We start from the raw sequence: 9,305 nt of genomic DNA, 5'->3' as shown, positions 1-9,305 counted from the left end.
ACCTGTAAACGGCTGGGATAGAGTTGGTTTTCTTCATAGCAGCCCATAGGGTGATGTGCTTTGGATTTGTTACTAAACCAGCACTGATAACACATCAGAGTTTTGGCTGTTGCTGAACAGTCCTTGCAGAACATGAAGGCTTTCTCTTTTTCCCACTCTTCCCCTGCAGCAAGGAGGCTGGGGGTACACAAGAAGTTGGCAGGGGCACAGCTGGGACAGCTGACCCCAAAGGACCAAAGAGATTTCCCATTCCATATGATGTGAGGCTCAGAAAAAAAAAAAAAAAAAAAACAAACAAAAAAACCAAACAAAACTCCTTGAGTTCCTGGTTCCTTATGCTATAGAAGAGGGCGTTCAATTCTGAAAGCATTCACTAATTACAGAAATGAAACTATCAGATACAGAGATGGGGAGAACATAGAGGAGACCTTCAGGTAGGCAAACATGTCAGTGTGGATGAACAGGGAGATCATGGCCAGGTGAGGGAGGCACATGGAAAAGGCTTTGTGCTGTCCCTGCTCAGAGGGGATCCTCAGTATGGCCCTGAAGATCTGCAGAGAAGACAGCATGATGAAGAAAACCCAACCAAATACTGAACGGGATGTAGCCAGGAGAAATCCATAAACTGTTTTCTATCCAGGGCTCCAGTTCTCAACCTATTTCTTAAAATGGTTCAACCTTTGTCAGAGATCTTCATTCAAGGGTTGATTCAGTTGCCCACAAAGTGGTGACCACTGCCTGCAAGATACACAAGGGTAGATGAGGCCATGGCATGGGACTGGGAAATGTGTCCCCAGGCTGATGGGAGACTTTCTGGAGCAGGAGCTGGTGGACAGGCAGGGTGAGCCAAAGCATCTCAGTCGAGACAGCTCATTTCTGTCCCTTGAGTAGATGAGGAAGCCTGGACAATTGCACCCAAGCTGCCCCGTGTTGGAGGCGAATAAGAAATGAGTGGGTCCAGATGTTGCAGAGCCTACTGGAAGACGTACTTGTAGCCCACAGACAATGGGATTAGTGCAGATATGACTATTCAAAAGAGGAAATTTCCTTTGTTTAGACTCTTTACATACCTCTGTGAATTTAGGGAGCTTATAACTTCAGGGTGTGAGAAACCGTGAGTAATTATGGACAGAGTCTGGGTCAGGGGATTCTCTGCTTGACAAAAAATATATTTTCCTTTGCTGTAAGGGCGTCTCCACGATAGAAATTGGACTTCAGAGCAGTTTAGGTGAACTTCATGTGCAGAAGAGGAGTTCTGGTTTTTTTTTTTTTTTTTTTGGTTTGGTTTGTTATTTTTTTTATATATATATTATTGAACTGGACAATCATTTGGTTTTGTTTTTTGGCAAGTAAGAAACATTCTTCTGCGTCTGTGTGCAGCTCATTTCCCAAGTACATCAGGTAGGTGTTGGTGTGAATGGGCTGAAATGTGCATCTACAAACCATCCTGGAGAAAGCTCAGATTGGAACAAAGGTGCTGTAAGTCACAGGGGGCTGGTGATAGACGTGGGGTTGGAGGTAGGGACAAACACTGTCCAGAGAGTGTCTGACATACAGGGTCTTGACTTCCCTCCATATTCAGACTTAATCAGGAGATGCTATAGAATCAGTAACAATTGCAGTTGGGTGATGTCCCTTAGTGTGTAAGCAGGAAAATAAGAGCTAGTGGAAAAAGAAGAGATTGTTTCTTATTAACATTTAATATGGAAAGCTTTTCACTTTGACTACACTCCTGAAACCACTCAAATTCACCACATAGGAACTGAGGAATTCAGTGATACTCAGAGACTTGGCTATTGAGGACGTTTTAGCTGCTTCTGAGACCTCTGGTGCCCAGTTGCTGAACTGCAGATCCTGGAAAGGGATTGAATCTGGCCTCTAGAGAAGTCGGAGTCAGCAGGAACCCTCCAAGTTCCTGAGGGTGTCAGTGATCGCCACCGAGGGCCATCACTGAAGAGCCCATGGAGGGAATGAGGAGACAAGGCTCCTGTCCCTGGGGGTGATGAAGCAGGAAGGCAGAGGCACTGCTCCCAGGCTGAAAATCAAATGTTCAGGCGACTGTGAAAGCCCTTGATGTGTTTCCTCATGCAGGCTGTTCAAGCCCTGACCCCCATAGCCTGGGAATGGGGATCCTTCCCCTCAGGGGATGCTGAGGGCTCTTCCTGGGGTCAGTGAGATGTAAGGGGGTGTGATGCCAAGTGTAGGACAGCGGGAGGACTCCTCCCAGGCTGTGTGGAGGGTAGAGGAGGAGGCAGCAGAGCGCTGTGGCTGTAAGGAACTGGTGTGCTCTCACAGACCTCAGTGGAAGAGACAGCAGCCATTGTCAGAAGGACAAGGCTTTCAGTTGTGTTGGGGGGTCCCAGCCCCATCGGAGGGGACATTCCCACCACAGGCTGTCCTAAACTTGCCTATGCCTGTGCCTGTTTCTGTGCAGAACCACCACCTCTGCTTCCCCATCTCACTCTGATCCCATCGCATCCCAAGATTTACTGGTAACACTCTGTCCTCATTCACTATTTGTTCAAACACAAAACTGTCATGTTCTCTTTCTTTTGCAAATGGCTGTGAGTTCCCCATAACCTGTGGAACTTCTTCCAAAGGCCTGCTATTGCTCCTCAATTGTCAAAGTTATCCCTGAACCCAGCCTCACTTCAATCATCTATATAGCTCCATGTCTCAGCACTGAACTGCACACCCTCCTCTCCTGCTGCCTCCAAATCAAAACTCTACCACTTTCACTTCACTACGATACACACCCACACCTCCCTCTGCCACACACCTCGCATCTTCCTTTCTGTTACACACACACTGCCACACCCCCCACACACACTCTCTCCCTGCACTCCCATCTGTCTCACACACCCTTCCTCTTCCCCTGCAGCGATGGGAACCTCAGCCCAGGAGGTTTGTGCATCCTCCAGGCTCCTGGATGTTTCCTGAGGCCCATCCAAGTGTGGGGAGTGAAGGAAGGAAGGAGAGGTGTCTCAGCCTCCCCATCAGCCCCAGGGCTGAGGGCCAGCCATGGCATGAGGAGATGGAGGCCAGTGTCTCCCTGTGTCCCTTGCTCCGGTCTCCCAGGCATCCTTATTGTCCCCTGCCAGCAAGCCCCTCTGTGCCAGCCCCTCTCCCAGGAACAGACTCCTGGCCCAGGGGCTCCTCGGGCTTCTCCCATTGCCCCAGCAATAGAGAATCTTGATCCAATCTGGTGCATTCAGAAATAGGTTTCTTCTGAGAAGAATAGTTGAAAAGGTAAAGAACATGCAAAAAGCCATCCAGAAATTGAAGGACGAGGAATTTCCCAATTTAAGAAAATTGTCTTAATCAAAACAACATAAGATCTTAGGGTCCACAGACACAGACTCTGGTTACAAATTAAATAACTGCAGCTAGATATTGGCCAACCACAAGATTTAGAAAGAGAACAAAAGATTTTTGAAAATGAGCTAGAGAAAGATGGAACAGCATCTCGGTTTCTAGCAGAGGAACACATTTTCACTCACATAAGTGGCAATAAATGCAATGCCTTCACTGGAGTCTGGGAATTCAAGTGTCAGTCTTCTTCAAGTTCCACAGGTTCTTCTGGGAAGGCCCAGGTTCCTGTGGGCTGCCACCATGGATCCTGGTACCCTTGCCAGCACATTCTCTGGGATGACCCATAGTTAAAGTAACTCAGAATGTTCAGTTAGAATCTAATTAAGCTCATCCATGAGCTAAGGCAAACCCTCTGAGCAGAGTGAAGGACAGTGAGTGCTGGCCTAACAGGAAGCAGGATGTAGATCTCTGGTGTAGGAGCTGTCTTTCTCCTGCCATGACCAGTGCAGATTACGCTGGAGTTAAAGCCCCAGTCCAGCACCAACAGAGTGAAGACTCACGGGCACAACTACAGACTGATTTTGTGGGACCTCTGCCAGTGACAGCTTGAAACACCAAATGCATCTTGGTAGTAGCACATCCTATTAGTAATTGGACAGAAGCCCCCCTTGCAAAACCGGCATGGTTGCCACCACTGCAAATCTACTGTTTAACAGCAGTCATTTCTTGATGGGGTGTGTTGCACAGCACAGACTCTGATCTCAGCACGGGCTTTGTCGCAGTCATTATGCATCAGCTGACTCCTCATCCATCCCCAGACAGAGCTCCATGCATTCCTGATGCCCTCTTCCAAAAAGGACAAGTTCCCCTTCAGGTAAAGACCTATGGCATAATCAGTACCAGATGCCCAAGCACCCACAGTATCTCCAGGAGGTGGTTTGAGCCACCTTACTCCTCCAGGAGCTATTTCCATAAATTCTGGTCTCTCTATTGTCCAGTCCAGATTTAAGCTGTCAAAAATTCCAGACTCCCAGTCCTCTTCTACTCACTGTTGCTCTGGTTTGGTGTTTGCTAGTGGTTACACCCACTGACATACATACACACCAACGTGATATACACACACCTGTCTCGCCAGTTGCTGGCCCTATCAAAGAACATTTGGAAGAGCAAATGACATCATCTACCCAGACTTGTGCAAGCCATTTGGCACTGTCCCACATGACATCCTTCTCTCTGAATTGGAGAGACATGGATTTGACTGATGAACCAATTGGTGGATAAGGAATTGTCTGGATAGTCGCACTCAAAGATTTGCGGTCAACACCTTGATGTCCAATTGGAGAAGTGTGATTAGTGGTGTTCCCCAGGAGTTAGTGTTAGGCCCGTTGCCGTTTAACATCGTTGGTGCCAACATGGACAGTGGGATCAAGTGCACCCTCAGCAAGTTTGCCGACGATACCAAGATCTGTGGTGAAGTCAACACGCTCGAAGGAAGGGATGTCATCCAGAGGGACCTAGACAGACTGGAGAGGTGGGCCCATGTAAACCTCCTGAAGTACAGAAAGACCAAGTGCAAGGTCTCGCACATGGGTTGGGACAACCTCATGCACAGATACAGGCTGGGTGATGAGTTGGTTGAGAGCAGCCCTGCAGAGAAGGCAGCCAACCACAATGGGGGAGTGTCCAGAACTTGTTCCTCCTGCTCCATCGTGGTCCCTCTCTCACAGGAGACAGTCCTCCACAAACTTTCTCCGACATGAATTCCTCCCACGGGCCACAGCGTTCCCCACACTGCTCCGTCATGGGTCACTAACTTCCTCTGACTGGATTCCCTCCCACGGCTGCATCCCTTCCCAAGCTGCTCTGGCGTGGGACTCCAACGCATACTGCAATCCTCCCAGCACTGAATTACAGCAGCAGGGCTGCCTTTTCCCATGAGACCCCGGCCTTCTTCAGGCAAAGAACCTTGATCAGCTGAGCAGGAACAACAGGCCACAAATCAATGTCTGCTCCACTGTGTATCTTCATGGGTGGCTGGGGGGGGGCCGCCCTGTCATCTCACCACAGGATACAGGAGGGTCTCCTGCTCCGGCACACCTCCCCCCTCCTTTCTTCCTCTGTTCCTCCACTGACCTTGGTGTTCACGCAGCTGCAGCAACTCCTCCTCACAAGTCCGACTGCCCATCACCACGTCCCTTCTTAAATACGTTATCGCAGAGGCGCAGCTGATTGGCTCAGTTTTTCAAACAGAAGTGCAGCTGACTTGGAGCTGGGGGAGCTTCGAGAAGCTTCTCACAGGGCGCCACCCCGATAGCCCCCTCCCCTGCCACCAAAAATCTCCACCACTCACTCAACCCAGGACATTCCACCCCTCGCCTCTGCAAATCATGTATTTAAGAATTAAGAGATCCAACATTCAGTACAGAAAATAGCAAACACATCAACATCAGAACAAAGAGTAGGCAAAACCAGAATGAAAAGAACTTCCCCACACCCAAATAAAACATAACTGACAAAATACTGAGACACAATACAGAACATCCACCCATAGTCCCTTCACCACACCTGAAAAAAACTTCCCCACAATTACAACTACAGACATTACAAAGATCATTCCACTAACGGAGTTCAGTCTGTATTTTTGCTCGCTACCTCTCCCAATTAATATCCTTATCACATCGCAACCCTCTGCCCCACGTTGGGTGCCAAAAACTGTCGTGGTTTGAGCCTACTCAGCAGCTAAATGCCACACAGCCACTCACCCACCCTCCCCCCACTTGGGAATGGGGAGGGAATCGGAGGGGCAAAGGGAGACTCGCGGTTGAGATAAAAACAGTTTAATAACAGTAACAGAATAATACACTGATAGCAATATCAGTAGGTAATGGACAATACAGCTGCTCACCACCCACCGACCAACACCCACCTGCTCCCAGCCAGCAATCCCAAACACAAAGACACCACAGCAACACTCCCAGAATGTGGCAGCTTCTCCCAGCCCTCTCCTGCCTTTATATGGTGAGCACAATGTCACATGACATGGAATATCAGCCAATCCTGGCCCAGCCCTCCAGCTGTGCTCCCCCCACCCCCGCACACAGGTGAGGGCACTAGGACCTGGGGAGCCCCTGGGGTCTCAGTGTGCTGCAGCACTCCTCCAGCTACTAAAACAAACAGGAACTCTATTCCAGCCCGAACCAGGACAGAAAGTCACTGAGACAGCTGATCCATTACACTGAGGGATCAGCAGATCTGCCAGAGACCTCTTAAAGTGCCTTCACCCACTACTCTATATACTAACAGTACCAAGATCACCTTTGCCTGAGGGTTAAACTTTTGGCTGAGGTGCTGCTTAAGACATGCAAACACAGAGCTGTCCCTGGGCAGTGTCCTGCTGCCAGGAGGGGTCTGCAGGGCAGAGCTGAGCACACAGCGGGTGGGATGGGGGCTGGCAGCACTGACAGGGAGGTGACATTTGGACAGAGAAATGGCTCCAGGCAGGGAGATCTCCAGGGAGCAGAGACCAGACCACCCCTCTGTATCCCATTCTGTTCAGCTGTACAGGGACAGAGAGAACATTTTGGAGAAATGGAATTTGAAAATGGGCTCTTCCATGCTTACAGAAGTCAAATTTCTTCTTCAAGTATGTTGTTAATTACATCATCCTCCAGTGGAGAGAGCTGTAAGCAGAGGGCACCCGTGTGGTAACCAGCAGGTCACTCAGGGCAGATCAGCTCTTCCGACTCTGCACTAGGGCACAGGGAGCCCTTTTCTCCCTCAGCTCTCCCCATGTTCAGGGTGAGAGCCATGTGAAAGATGAGAATTTCTGCCACTTCAGAGAAGGTACCCTCACTCAGCAACAACTCAAATTTGAGATCACTACTAAAAAAGGAATGATGTTATTCTAAAGAAAGAGAAGTAATTCTGAGGGGATTCTCTGTGGAAAAAAAAAAAAAAAAAACATAGCTTGGGCTCAAAGAAGTCTGCTCTAACTTGTCAGTATCTGTTGGAGAACGGCTCAGAGACAAGGGTCATGAGCCCACCGAGCAGTTGTACGATCTGAGCCTGTTCTAAGGGCTGATGCTGCCTCGCTGATGCTGGGCCTCACTAGGGTTTGCCTGCAGCTGCTCGCAGCTGCTGATACATGAGGAATGTCAAGGACACTTCGGCCTTGTGTATCGTGGTGTGTCGAAAGCAAGTTAAGAGGAATTAGAAGTAGTGGTCTGAGAAACCTAGTGTTGTGGTAACGGTGGCCTGAGAAACTTTGTGTTATGGTACCGTCTGTGTATCGAAAACAAGTCAAGAGGAATTAGAAATAGTGGCATGAGAAACTTAGTGTTATGAGAAGCTTGTGCTGTTAGCTAACTGCAAGTAGGTGGACCGTGCGAATACGACCTTTAGAGCTTAAGCCAATCAGCTAGTGACTAGTAGGCATAATAATTAGCGTTGTCTGTATAAATATATGTACCCTGGTCCAATAAAGATATATGATGCTCTATCACACACATTGAGTCCGTCTCGGCGTGTCGTTCCTCCGCAGCTCCACAAGATGGCACCCGAACAGGGACCTGCACAGAAGAATAACACGGATGGAGCAGCGGACACGCAGAAGCGCCGGGTACAGCAGCGCCCGGGGACCGAGACCAGACGCGTAGAAGCGCCACATACAGCAGCACCCGGGGAATTGAGAGCGGACGTGGAGAAGCACCGGCTCCAGCAGCGCCCGGGTGATCGAGAGCGGACGCTGAGAGGTGCCGGCTACAGCAGCACCTGGGGGGGTCGAGACCGGAAGCGGAGAAGCGCCGGCTCCAACAGCGTCCAGGGGGTCAAGACCGGAAGCGGAGAAGTGCCAGATACAGCAGCACCCGGGGACCAAGACCGGAAGCAGAGAAGTGCCGGATACAGCAGTGTCTGGGGGGTCGAGACCGGAAGCAGAGAAGTGCCGGATACAGCAGCACCTGGGGGGTCGAGACGGGAAGCGGAGAAGTGCAGGATACAGCAGCGCCTGGGGGATCAGAAACGGACACGGAGAAACACCAGATACAGCAGCGCCTGGGGAATCAAGAACGATCGAACATTGGATCTCCGATGTGTCATTCCGAGGACCTGAACCAAGATAGAGGGTCGCTCTCTGCAAGGGCTACTGGCAAGAGCTGCAACTAGGTGCCTTAATCACGGAGCATCAGCAACATGTCAAAGTAAGGGAACATTACTGTGCCTTAGACAGGGAGCACAGGGCCGACGGTGCCTTAATCAGGGGTGGGTCGGCGGTAACGGTACTGTGCCTTAGTCAAGGAGCACAGGACCGGAGGTGCCTTAATCAGGGAGCACCGGGCCGGCGGGAGCGTTACTGTGCCTTAGCCAGGGAGCACAGGGCCGACAGTGCCTTCATCAGGGGTGGGTCGGCGGTAACGGTACTGTGCCTTAGCCAGGCAGTGCAGGACCGGAGGTGCCTTAATCAGGGAGCACCAGTTCGACGATATGGAACAGGAGGTAGCTCTGGATTTATTACAGTGCTTTTTAGAAAAACGGGGAGTAGATTGTGTAAAATCACTTGCGGGATTAGTAGCGTTATGACAGGTCAAAGGATGTTTTCAAAATCCTAATTCTCTTTTTGATGTCGAGGATTGGAGACGATTAGGTGATGTTTTATGGGATATGGTAATTGACAAGGATAAAGCTGCAAGGAAAATGATGAAACCGTGGAGGAAGGTGGTGAATAATATTAAGCGATATCAGCTTGAAAAGAACCTTGCAGCTGTGGCAACTACAAAGTTGGGGGGGGAAAGTTCCACTGTTACCCCAGAAAGTGATGTATCCGGATTCTATGCTTTTTGACAGTGATCATATTCCTGTACCATCAACAGGAGTGCCAGTTTCAGTTAACATAAATAGGGGAAGTCTGGAGGCCAGCCCCACCCCAGTGCCCTTATAGTCATGCTCCCCCACCCCCCCCAACCTCGGAGGCGGGGGGGGAGAGGGAAGATGGCCTC

This window comes from Tyto alba, unplaced genomic scaffold (genome assembly GCF_018691265.1).
Source record: "Tyto alba isolate M040663 unplaced genomic scaffold, T.alba_DEE_v4.0 Super-Scaffold_200000175, whole genome shotgun sequence".
In the NCBI taxonomy this organism is placed as follows: domain Eukaryota; kingdom Metazoa; phylum Chordata; class Aves; order Strigiformes; family Tytonidae; genus Tyto; species Tyto alba.
Note: the sequence above shows the minus strand (reverse complement) of the source record.